Below are 14,089 nucleotides of genomic sequence, written 5' to 3'. Positions count from 1 at the left end.
AGCTCAGCACCCATGTAGGCATCTAGCTTCTCTTGTGGGTTCTGAACATATATATATTTAAATCTGGCCCTCTCTATAGTTTTGCATATATTCCTACTTTTTGGTGCTTACTACCATCTAAGATTGTTTACAGGTAAATCATACAAATCTAGACCCTGATTCAGGAAGGTAATTTAGCATATGCATAACTTTTAAACCCAATGGAACTACTTTCATGCTCCAAGTTATATACTGCAGTTGAACCAAGACTAACGATGTGGTTTTTTTTCATTTACCTTAACATTATGAGCCAAAGTATTTAGTCAGCAACAAATTTTTGTGGTTAAATTATAATCCTTCTAAAAGCTTCTTTAGTGGAAACTAACTTTAAAGGTGCTCTGATCTTGTTTGTAATCACTTTTAAAGAAGCTTCCTAAAACAAGCAGTAGATTTATGGAGTGAACATTTTATCCTGTGGACAAATTTAATTTTGGTGAGCGCTTGGAGATGAAAAAACACTATTGGCATAGGCCAAAATTTGAAAGTGGCTGCCTAAACTCAGGAACCTACATTTATATTTAGGAATAACCACATGCACTAAATGGTTTATTGAGTTGTGCACGTGACTTCAGAAGGTAGCTGCAGGTGCTCAATGCTTCTGGGATTCAGGCAACTATTTTATAAGATACCTAAATATAAAATTTTAGGTACTCCAAGTTTGAACTTGTTGCCTCTGGGTTTCACTATAGTTCTGTGCACAGACATGACTACATAGGGTCTCCCAGAGTAGATATAGGGTTTTGGTTTTTTAAAGCACAAAATACAATAATTCTTTTGCGCACACAAGATATAAGATGAAAACCCAAAAGAAATATGAGTTTCGCACCCAGCAGCAGAAACACAGCTGCTGTAATATCCCTGAGTGTTTCCTGTTTTGTAGACAATTATCTTGTAGGGAGCTTATTTGAGGAGGTTTGCTGAAATAAATCATGAGTCATGGCCATTTTTCAGAATTACTGTATTTGGGGATTATCAGAATGAAAGAGTGCAGTATCCTGCTGAAAAGTAGATCAAAATGTGCAAGGGATTTCTTCCATTTTTTTTGCTATAACCTATTTGTTCTCTTCCTAAAGACATGCTTGCTTCTGGCTGGGCTTTCCTCATATAGCAGAGGTTAACTGTGCCTCAGTTAACAGCAAACTTTGCTTTGTGTATCATGTCATGCTGATGAGCATCATAGTATATGATGCTCTTTATAGCTGCTTGTCTTCCTCTACTTAGTCTTACTATATGATTTTACTTTTTTTTTTTTTTCCAAGCAGGAAATCCACTTCAGACTTTTTGTCCTAAAAGTCCGTTCTTGTCTGGCACATTTTCAATACAACCCTTTGAACTCCCATCTGCTTGGAGAGAGTGAAATCCTGGCCCACCATAATAAATTAACTTTAATTTAATTCAATAGATCCTAAAGATACTTAAACTTAATTCAATTAAGTCTCCCAAGGATATGCAGGAAATTGCCATATCTGTCACAATGAGCACCTAACAATCCACACTGAAATCATTTGGACTTGTGAATGCTCAGCACTTTGGAAAATCAGGCCACATTTATTGAGGAGCCAGAATGTGTATTTTGGAGCCTAAGGTTAGATGCCCATTTCTGAAAATCTTAGCCTGAAACTAACTATAGGAGAAGAATTTGTATTGATCTCAGTTGAAACAACCTTAACCTCTCTGAGAATCAATGTATCCATGTTTTAATGGAGTATAAATATTTATCTTCCTCACAAAGTGCTGTGAGGCTTAATTCAACTAATGTTCATCAAGCACTCTGAAACCATCTGATGAAATCTTCCACAGAAGTTTCAAACTTTATTATCATATTTTAATATTTTTGTTGCTGCTGTTCTTTTGTTGTGGAAAGCCCATCATAACAATGCTGGATTCATTGAATGATGGACTTGCACATTGGTAGAAGCCTAGAGCAAAGCAGGATTTTATAAAAAGACATGGCTTTTGTGGGTCCTTTTGCCCTTTTGCAGCTACTTTGGCTCAAGTAACAGTTTTCTCCCTTATGATCCTTTCGCTATATCCTGCTGTGAAGCCACATATTATATTTTTGATATATTGATATGTTACTAGGAAAATAATACTTAAATCGTGCTTTTCAACTGAGTCTCAATAATAATAATAACACAGTAGAACCTTGGAGTTATGAACACCTTGGGAACAGAGGATGTTCCTAACTCTGAAATGTTTGTAACTCTGAACAAAATGTTATGGTTGTTCTTTCAAAAGTTTACAGCTGAACATTGACTTAATACAGATTCGAAACTTTACTATGCAGAAGTGAAATGCTGCTTTTAACAATCTTAATTTAAATGCAACAAGCACAGTGATAATTTCCTTTCTTTGTCAAATCTTTTTTTAATTTTTCACTTTATTTTTTCAGTAGTTTACATATAACACAGTACTATACTGTATTTGTTTGATTCGGGGGGCAGGGGGTTGTTTGTTTTGGTCTCTCTGCTGCTGCCTGATTGCACACTTCAAATTCAAAATGAGGTGTATAGTTGACTGGTCAGTTTGTAACTCTGTTGCTCATAACTCTGAGGTTCTACAGTAGTAATAATACCTAGCTCTTACATGGAGTGTAGTTGTAACTGTGTTGGTCCCAGCTCTGTGTGGCTCAAAAGCTTCTCTCTTTCACCAACAGAAGTTGGTCCAATAAAAGCTATTACCTCACCCACTTTGTCTCTCTAGCTTTTTTATATGGTACTTTTCATGAATAGATCTCAAATCACTTACAGATATTAATTTAGTCTTACAACATTTTTGTGAGGCAGGTAAGTGTTTTATAGGATACATGAGCATAGAGAGCTTGAATGACTTGTCTAAAATTACAGACTAAGTCTGTGGCAGAGCTGGGAATGGAATCCATATCTCCTGTCTCTGTCCATTGAACGAACCAATATTTATATCCAGTACAAATACCCACAAATGCTGAAACTAAAATATTTCTGTTAGTGAGATAAAAACATATTTAAAGGAATGTTAATAACTGAGTGGTCTACTATTCTCTTTCCCATTATTTTATCAAAACCATCTCATCTTTTTTTACAAATGTAGCTTGTTGGCAGACTCTCCATTTTTACAAACCACAAGTTTATTTTCAGGGGAGTGGAGGGCAGGCTCCCTTTCTTTTGGAGATCTTAATAAACCTTGTTTAAGCATCAACATATCATGGAAACCACAGGTAGAACAACTCTGAAGTGGTGGTGGTTCTCCACTCCACCTTCTACTGCCAGGTTGTATTGATGTTGCATTGAAACTCATTATCAGACATCTATTCAATGTCTTGTACCATTCCCGTTACTGTGGTAGCTCAGTGCCAATATATAAAATGCAAACACACACACCTAGTCTCTCTGGCTTCTTTGAGCAGGTAAGGCCTAATGTATTTGAAGGCCTTTTTCAGTGTGAAAGCCCCTCCTTCGGGGCAGATTTTCCCTTTCTCTTTCCTTCTCCCTCCACTAGCAAATCCTCTGGGAGATAAGTTGCAGCAGTACAAGGCAGCAACAACCACTTCTCCATAGAGGTGGCCAGAGCCAGCCTGAGGAGTTTTGCTGACCACAGCAGAAAATATTTTTGTCACCTCTCACACACAGAGTTAAATATTTTACACTTGACTCTTAATAAATATTACAGAATCAAGTAGTCTCTCAACATTGTGCATACACGTTTGTACTGAAAATACACATGAATTATGATTCCCTCTCTGACATGTGAACTAAGAAGCTACTTAGAAATAGCACATTAGTAATATCTCATTTATTTGATCTCTTTTTTTTTTTTTTTTTGGATGATGTTGATTAAGCTTTGTTTTTCCATTTTTAAAATTTCCTTTTGTTGCTATGTAATTAATTTTTTTTTATGCAGAGTGGGTAGGTGAAGCGGAGGAACAGAAGCAACCAGAAATGGATAATGAACAATCAACCTGACCATTTCAATTTCCCAGATTGTTCTGCATTTAATAATGTACCCTGTGGCAGAAACCACTAATTTTATTAATAGTTTACATTTGGGTTCCATGTGGGTGCTGATCTTTCATATTATTAAAATGGCTAACATATGTTTTTCCCACATCTTCTACAGGATATTGGTATAGCAGTTTTTAAAAAATGGCAAATTCTGCCGGACAGACTATGATCATTTTGTTTAAGAGATTAATTCACACAGTTTTAGCAGCTAAATAAATGACAGCTTCTATCTACTTGGTATTCAACCTGGGATTTGGATAGTAAAGTAGTTCACTGTAAAATGTGATGTTTTATATATTGCTCTCAAAAATAGAATAAATGCATAATCATCACAAAAGAAAATAATTTAAAATACCACATCCTAGTCTATTACCCTGTTCTCTTTCTGAGCAATTTATATTGCAAGCTTCTTGAAGCAGGAACTGTTTCTAGTGTTTTATACAGCACTGATCACACTGTGGGTGCTTTTGACAATTAACCATGTGTGACAACTTCTAGTTGCACAGAAATTTAAAAAGAGCAAACATTAGGGATAGAGGGAAGTCAGTAAGAAGACTGAATGTTTCTGGGGATTGGTAATGGAGGTATGAGAGCCCTTTGATTTCTAGACTTCTAATTCAGCTCCAAGTGGGTAAATGAGTGAAGGGTGCTACCATTTCTAACGGCTGTTCAAAAGCCACATAAAATAAATTCGTAATCTCAGTTCAGTTCATCATGATTCTGTCTCTACAACAGAAAAAACACCAAGGCAATTAGTACTAATTTGCACTTTAATTGCACTTCCATTGGTAGTTTCAAAAGAGCTCAACAAATGAATGGGCATGGACACTGAACTACCTTGTTGTTGTTTTTGGTCATGGTTTGTCTAGGTCAGGATTGAGTCAAACTGTGGAACATGGTGAGGAAATCTGTCCTGCTGTATCTGTTCTGTGTCTAAGGAAAGTATAGTTCAGTCTTTAAACTGTGAATCCAGCATCTTTTTCCAGTACTACATTCATTCCTTTTTTTAAAAGAAAAACTGCTTGAGTTGTAACCAGAACTATATGTACTAGAGAAGCAATTTTATTCCCTTATAAAAGGGACTTTTAAAATATATTCTAAGAATGTCAGCAGTGCAGGAGGTGAAATATATCCAAAACATTGTATAAAGCAGTTACAAAACATTATTTTGGCCTGAATCCAGGTAAAAATCTGTTAGCTATTCCGAGATGATATGAACATCTTCCCATAACTGACTTTAGAGAACAGAACTGAGAATAATCTTCGGGCTGGGAGAGTGATAATTTTATCCAGTATGTCATGACCAAATTTTGAGGACAGCATGTACATGTCTGTGGGGGAGAAACCTTCTCCGAGAGAGCTCAATTTAAAATGACCTCATCTAGAAGAAATCCAAGTACCATATGTTCAGCTGGCCTGAATTCAATTTCGTAAGGGTTTTAAAATGCAAATATTTTTGAGACTCAACCTTAGCGTACAGTGACTGCAAGAAAATCTCCTTCTATGTCTTATTTTGTTCGTGCTAATTTTTAATCTGCTCCAGACGTTTGTTGGGATCCAAAACACAGTAGCCTTAGGCTGAAAAGAGACAAATATAATATCATAACAGCAATTTACTGTCCCTCTGCCAATTGCACACTGTCTAATGTGATACAGAAAGCAGGGGATGGAGAAGTATCAATACACCTGTGCTTTTTATAGGCCAGTAAAACAGAAAAAACCACAAACTTTCCTGGAATATAGAGGTTTTATGACATTGTGACTTTCAACATGTGCAATCTAGATATGACATACATCACTTTACATCAGTTATAGTGAATGATATATTTTTCATTAGTATCTTGTGGCCATAAATGCAGCTACTGATTAACAGCAATGGTAAATTAAATGTTAATCCCCAATCCAAAATGTCCACATTGTTCTCTGTTTCTCACCATATTGCCAAAATAAAATAAAAAATGGGGGGGGGGAAGCTTTGTTTAAAACAAATGCTCCTGATGAGCTTCCTCCCAAAAAAACATTAATACTGAACTAAGATGTGCTGGTATTTGAGAAAATAGGTGCAGCCATTTCAGTGAAGCCATGCTTAGTTACTCTCCTGAGGATCTGGCCTTAAGTGTTCTTGATGATTCAGTACATGGTATTCCACTCTCTAAGGGCCTGATCCACAGCCAATTGACATTTACGTCTTTCCACCAGGTACTTTCAAAAAACTTCAGCTACTCTCATCCTTTTTAAAAAAAAAAAAAAAAAAACATACTACTGTGTGCTCATACCCTGAAAACACATACTCAGATTTTATATTACAATCTGCAAGGGCCTGGAATAGTAAAGAAATACTTTCCCCAATTTTGCTCTTAACACTGACATTCACCTGTGCCCCCTTTGGTGGTGTGACAATTGAGCCTATAAGGTTACCCTAATTGTGAGCTCAGCCATAAAAAGTTGAAAGAATAACCTATAATAACAAATGTTAACAGGGGGAAAAGCATGACAGAGAGACTGAATTAGTCCAAACAAAAAGGCCTACTGATATAACTCACAGCATGTTAAGATCATACTCAGTAAACAAGAAAAGTCTGGAACCAAAATAAGAAATCCAAAATTAGTGTGTTAGAAACTACAACTTATTTTGTGCACAAAATAATGAGGGGATGGGCTATTCAGCTCCCACACTACCACTCCTTAAAGAAAAAATTGGCTATTGAAGCAAGTTTCATGATCATGGCTGCCACCCCCAACCAATTCCTGGGATCCCACACCTGCATCATCATGATCCTGAGAGATGCCCTGACCAGGCCAGAGAGGGACCCTGCTGATGCCTCTACCACCTCTCACTAAATCCCAAACACCACCTGGGATGAAATAGGATTGGACTTTTGGACTGGGATTTCTTTAAAAAAAAAAAAAAAAAAACCTCTCTCCCGCTAAAAGGAAAGGAAACCAAAGATGTTGTTAAATCTTTTATTTAAATAATTTACATTTCAAATGGTTTAATTCTTTTTCCTTCTTTTCTTTATCTTTAATAAAAGGTTGAAAAGATTTTTTTCTGTGGTGTTAAGCAAGCTGAGGTCGCTGAATACCAGACCCCAAACCTTATTTAACACTGTTCCATGTTGGACAGTGACTGGGTTATACTAACATCTTTGGGCTTCTATATTTGGTCCACATTAAAAAGGGGAGAGTTGGTGTTTTGAAGTGACTACAAAATGATGTTGTTTTAAAGGTAAAGAAGTTAATTTTGCTCTGAATTCATCAAAAAAAAAAAACCCACCCTTAAAATCCCCAAGTTTGGGTTCCAATAAGTGAAGATAACAAACTTTGGGCTATATCCACAAATATATCAGCACTGCAGCCTGTGCAGTTGGTGGGCCCAAGCCACCGTTATGACCATTTAAACAATCAGACCCTGCCTTAATTTAGAGCGGCCACAGGGCTACACTATGCTGTAGTTGAATGACACAGCCCCTGCAGGCTGTTCCAGTTCCCAGAGATTGCTAGGGTGGTGGGATGTTCCAGGAATATCCCAGCTCCCTGGACACAGCCCCACACCAGAGACTGTGGTGAGGTGCAGGGCACAGAACTGTTACGCCAACTCTACACGTCCCAGGGATTTTCCTGATGCTGGTGAGCCTCCGGGTAATTTCTGATGCCAGCTTTTCAGCTCCCAGGTTGTGCTGGAGTGGTTGGAGGTGGGACTAAAGACTTGGTCTCTCACATCAGGGCTTTGGTCTAGACCATGATGCAAGTAAAATCCATATCTTACCATTATGGGGGGGGAGCAGCTAAGGGGGGAGCATGTGACTAAGAACGTCCTTTCTTTTACAAAATTGGAAATACTTATTTAGCCTGTTTTTATCTGTGCTGTATTTATTTTGTAAGCATCTCTGCAATTTTATTTGCTTTATCCTCTCATTATTAGCCAGAGCTTCACCATAATATATGCACTGAGACCTGGGTTCAATCTCTTCTTTCATAAATGTAAATCCTTATATGGGATTGCATTACTTTTCTTTATAAACCTTTTCCCTACAAAGTAGTTGTTCCCTCAGTGTTACATATTTGGGCATTGGTAGCAGTGTTATCACTGTCACTCCTTCCAATGTGCATCAAGTACTTTCTTTCCAATAGAATTTCATTTTTACAATATTTTCAAGGAAAGAAAATATCCAAAGATTCCCATGACAGGATTTCATTATTGGTGTCTGTGGAGCAGAGAGGTGCAGCTTGCACCAGTACTTGCACTCAATGTTTATTATTAGTTGAATAGTATTTGCGCCTAGAGGCTTACTCGGGGGCACACAGGAAGTCTGTGTCAGGGCTGAGAAACAAACCCAGGTTTTCTGAATCCTAATCTAGTGCCTTAATCACAAGACTATTCTTCCTTTCAGGATTATGGACTGACGCATCAGAAAGGAAAAGTGACAGAAGTCAGACCCTTAAACTGGTTTATTGAAACAAATTGTTCCCTTAGTACTTCAGCTAAACTCCATTCTCTCTGCCTTCCACAGTACATGATCTCTTCTCATCTTCCACACTTTTAGTTGGGTAAGCAGGAAGAGATCCTGTTGAGCTGAGTAGTAGCACGTAGGAGAGAAAGAAAAGAAGTAAGCAGATTCAGCTCCAAGAACCTAATACTTAAAAGTAATAGGCAAATTTGGTCCATCAGTTGTACAACATTGAAACCATTACCCTGCTGTAGCTGGGAGGGAAAATGTGGCCTGATCCCTTTTTTTGTTTTTGTTTTGTTTTTTTAGGCAGTACTGGTTTCTCCTTAGGCTGGATCTTTTCTTTCTTTCTCTCCTCTGCAACCCAACCATGTTTTAAGTGGTCTTTGTTGCCAGGGTGTGGAGATTTTTGGCCAATATTATTTTCTTCATGAGACTGACTTATTTTATATAATATTTTCTGTGTTGAAAATTCAAATAACAAGCCACTTGCAACCCATGAGAGCTAGATAGTCACCCAAAAAGGTGACTGCTAGCTAGCAGGTTGTGACTTCCATGGAGCATGCATGTTGGTATGGCACACAAGAAATTAAGGTACACAACTAATGACCATGTGTAACTTTATCAGGATATTGAAACACTTTGGGTGTATGAGCATGCAGTCAAATAGGATTAGAGAAGTGCAAGTATTCCTCTAGAGGTTCCCTCCTTGATAGTGCTCATACTAATAAAGACACATGTATAAATAGCTTTCCTTTGTGAAGCTCCAACAACCATCTCTGTCTCCCCAGCTGGGGATTCCCCCAACATAGAACTGACAAAAACAACTCCCACCCCTCCACTGCAGCCATTAGTGCACGGAGGAACAACTTGCCACTGACCTCAATGGCACTACTGGTAAAGTAAAGTACAACTCAATGGGAGTAGCAGAAGATGATCCTAAAGCATTACAGTGACACAGCTGCTGACGTGCAAACACGCACATGCTTAGCTTTACTACCCTAACTACAAGTATAGTAATTATGGCTCCAATCCTGCAAACACTTACCCAAATGCTTAACTTTGCTAGCGTAAGTAGTGAAATAATGGAATTAATAAAGGACATAATTGAAAACTCAAATGCATACCATTGCATTTCATTATACTCACAGACACAGCTAGAAGCCACTTGAACTAGGGGAAGGCAGTTCCATACAATAAAATTCTGTGAAAGTCTCTTGTGCTGGCAGATTTTTTCCTAGTTTCATTATCCTTCTATATTTCTAATAGTATGCATGAGAGTTTTCTCCAGGAGTGCTTCCCCATCTCAGATAGCATAAACATGGTACACGGAAAAGTTTGCACTCTTGCATTATGTTTTGTACATGCTATTTAGACTATACTTTACTAATAAGATATCTTGCAAAATCGTAAATACAGTACAATTGCCATAATTGTTTTTCTTCGACTAAATACAAATTAGACATAAACCAACCATAAACCAAATTAGACATATCCATAACATACTGTATATACTTGTTCAATAGCCCGTTCGTTTATAAGCCGATGCCCCATGATGGATAAGTAAAAATGGCAAAAACTGTAAGACCCTTTCATAAGCTGACCCTATATTTCAGGGATTGAAAAAATTTGGCTCCCAGCCTGTCAGGGTAAGCTGCTGGCAGACTGGGATGTTTATCTAATAAAACGTCCCGGCCCACCAGCAGCTTACCCTGACGGGCCGTGAGCCAAAGTTTGCCAACCCCTGTTGTATATCACTGATGATGGAACATCAATTCTGGATTTGTTTCTTTAAAAATTTGCTAAAATTTTATTTTTACTTAAATTGTATATTTGCTATGTTACAATTGAGATAAAAGAAGTATTAATATAAATAAACATATGGATATCTATTATATAATTTTTCTCAGTTCATGTCCATGTCAACAAAGCACTTAAAAACATCTGCTTTCCTAAAGTTCAATTTTCCTAGTACTTGCTGTTTGCTTTTCTGGGTATTGTTCAACTACAGGACTATATTATAATTATTTTTATAGCGCATACTTATATTGATCGTAAAATAATTTATTGATGTCAATACTGCAGCAGTTTAAAATCACAAAGGCTTTGCTTAGTGGACTAGATTGGCTTGAAATGAATGCTAAAAGAGCAGTGCTTCGCATCTGCATGACATTTGATCTGGACATTTCACAAAATGCTACACCTTACAAGCCAATTAGAAAAATACAATGAACGATAGTACTATGGCACTGGTGTCAGTCTGCTACTGTGTAATTTAATCTCTTCATGCATTTCTACCAATGGACCTTATAAGTCTCGAGCCAATCTGAAAATATAACATGCAGAATCAATGGAATCTGTAATAAAATTTAAACAGCCTGTTATTGCCACAGACATGCCAATCTACAGGGCTGCTTTGAAATAAACAAAGAACAATAATAATTTGACAGTGATAAAGCAGGTGACAGTCTATATAAAGTCCTACAAAATATATAACTAAATTATTATTTTCTAAGATTTTCATACTAGTATTTAAAATGAATAATGGTGAAATCAAAAGAAAATGGTCTGCTTATCATGCAGCGTTCAAACTTAAAGTTGTTGAATATGCAGAAGCAAACAATAATTGCGCTACTGCTCATGAATTCTGTATCAATGAGAAGCAAGTAAGAGAATGGCAAAAAAATAAAACAACACTAAAAAACATGCCAAGAAGCAAAAAAAAATGTCCAATGAGGTGCACTTCATTTCCTGATCTGGAGAAAGATCTCAATGATTGGATTGTTGAATGTCGACAAAATGGGTACATCGTCACCTAGAACTGGAATTCATCTGCGTGCTCTGCAAATGTCGAAAGACAACAAATACAAGTCAGTAAAGCCACCGATGTTTGTCGCATCAGCGGGTTGGTGTACTCATTTTATGAACCGTCAGCGAACAAAGGGAGATCTGGAAGAAAAAACTGAATCTTTCCAAAGGTTTATTTTAAAACATTGAAAGGAATATGCATTTGAGTTGTCACAAATAGGAAATATGGACGAAACACCGATGACATTCTATCTCCCAAGCAACAGAACAATAACCAGGGTTGGCGAAAAAACAGTTTTAATTAAAACCACTGGCCATGGAAAAAATCCATTTTATGGTTGCTTGGCCAATGGAACAAAGCTCCCTCCTGTTTTTCTTTTAAAAATAACCTTGCCTAAAAACATGAAATTTCCTGCTGGTGTCATCGTATATGTACACGAAAAGGGATAGATGGATGAAAGTGGGACTATTGAATGGCTGGAAAAAGCGTGGAATAAGAGATCAGGAGCACTTTTCAAGAAACCTGCTGGGCTCATTTGGGACATGTTCAGGGCACACAAGACGGATGAGGTGAAGAATGTGGCCAAAACCATGAAAACTACTTTGGCTGTAATACCTGGAGGCTTAACTTCTGTTCTACAACCACTTGATGTCTGCCTGAACAAACCCTTTAAAGACAGGCTACACAAAATGTGGTCTGAATGAATGTGCTCAGGCTTGGCGAAGCTGACAAAAGGCGGAATCTTATGAACCCCAAAATCAGTCTGGTCACCCAGTAGGTCAAGTATGCGTGGGAGTCCATTCCCTCAGAAATGATAGAAAAATCATTTCGGAAATGTGCTTGATGGATCCAAAGACAATGCCATATTTGATGATGACCCAACAGAGGCTGATGATGAGACGGAATCTGAGTCTGAAGACGACATTGCCAACATCTACTATGACAATGCAGGTGCAGCTGTGACTGAAGCAGAGTTTAATGAACTGTTTGGTGAATTGGAGACTGATTTGGAATTTGAAGGATTTTAAGACTTTTTAAATAAGTACCTTAGAACAATATGAGACTTTAAAAATCAGTAAATGGATATTTAAAACATTGACTGTAATTTTGAAGGTGAATACGTATTTGTTCAGTTATTATTATAACAACAGGTTTTTGGTAAGATTACATTAAAATAATTCTAGCAAAACTTTTGAGTGTTTCTTGTGATGCCAACTTTTTAAAATATAGCAGGGGTCAGCAAACTTTGGCTCCCGGCCCGTCAGGGTAAGCCACTGGCGGGCTGGGATGTTTTGTTTACCTGGAGCATCCGCAGGCATGGAGCCCCTCAGCTCCCAGTGGCCGCGGTTTGCCATTCCTAGCCAATGGGAGCTGCGGGAATCAGTGCAGGATGAGGGACAGCGAACTGTAGCCAGTGGGAGCTGCAGGGCTCCATGCCTGTGAACACTCCAGGTAAACAAAACATCCTGGCCTGCTCGTGGTTTATCCTGATGGGCTGGGAGCCAAAGTTTGCTGACCCCTGCTCTACAATGACAACGTATTAGATATTCAATTCAATAGAACTTAAAATCGTCAACTTTTGATGAGATGCATTGATAAGCCAACCCCCGCTCCTTGATGCTTCACTCTTTTACCAAAAAAAATCGGCTTATGAACGAGTATATATGGTATGTACCAGAATTGAAGTTCAAACATGCTAAGATAATGGACTAAATTGTTTTTGCATTACTCACAGCAATAATCCCCAGATAGTGAGCCTGTCATGATAACAACTGAATCTAAGATGTAGTGCAGGCCCAAGCCATATAATATGTGGAAATATAAAACAATATATAAAACACTTCTGCTGTTTAACAAATGCAAAAACTAGAGTCAGAGGATTTAGGCCAATATGGACTGAATGATTTTCCTACCTGTTTTAAGTACAACAAACCTTGTTCTTCCTACTCAGGTGACAGTAACGTGCAGTATAAACTATGCAGTGCAGTTATACTTGCAAAACCCTCCTAGTGCAGAAGCAGCTTATAACAGCAAAACAGTACTTTTGCCAGCATAACTTGTACCAGGTTGGTGAGCAAAATAAGCTCCACTGACTGAAGCACTTTGATACTGATACAATCATATTTACACTAGAGCTTTTTCCAGAATAGAAACGTTGCACCTCCTAAGCAACATTTTTATGCCAGCAAAAGTTTCTGTTGTAGACCTGGCCTGATTTGAAATTCCATATTTGTTTCTAAACAGCAGTTATTTATTTGTTTGCATGTCTGTTATTTTTTTCTCCCCATTTACAAACTGGAATATTGCTTCTTAAAAGCAGGAATGTGGGGTTGGGGTTTTTTTTTTTTGTTTGTTTTTTTTTTTTTGCTCTTTCCTTTTTGGCATAGACAGTTTTTCAGGGTGTAATTCAGTCTGGAACATCTTATGCACAATGCTCATAGTGTTTAGTGAATTCAAAATGTACAATAAACTTAGTATCTGAAAATAAATCATTCCACACTGATTCCAGAGGCATTTCATAAACTATTTTGGTGCTTATCTCTTTTATCCAAAATCTGATGTTAAGTTACCATGGAAACAATGATATTCACACAAATACTAAAATTAGTTTGATATATGGTACTAGTTACAGCAACACATTATAATGAAGTAATGTTTAAATAGCAGTTGAGTTCCTATGGAATTGTTACAACAAATGAAACCTGTAAGTAAGTAATAATGATAAATGCAATAACAGTGAGTATTAGAGAAACAGAGAATTGCTGGCGCACTAAAAAAAAAATGTGACATGTAGGTAATGCCCAAAAGGTTAA

This window comes from Eretmochelys imbricata, chromosome 4, assembly GCF_965152235.1.
Source record: "Eretmochelys imbricata isolate rEreImb1 chromosome 4, rEreImb1.hap1, whole genome shotgun sequence".
Taxonomy (NCBI): Eukaryota; Metazoa; Chordata; order Testudines; family Cheloniidae; genus Eretmochelys; species Eretmochelys imbricata.
Note: the sequence above shows the minus strand (reverse complement) of the source record.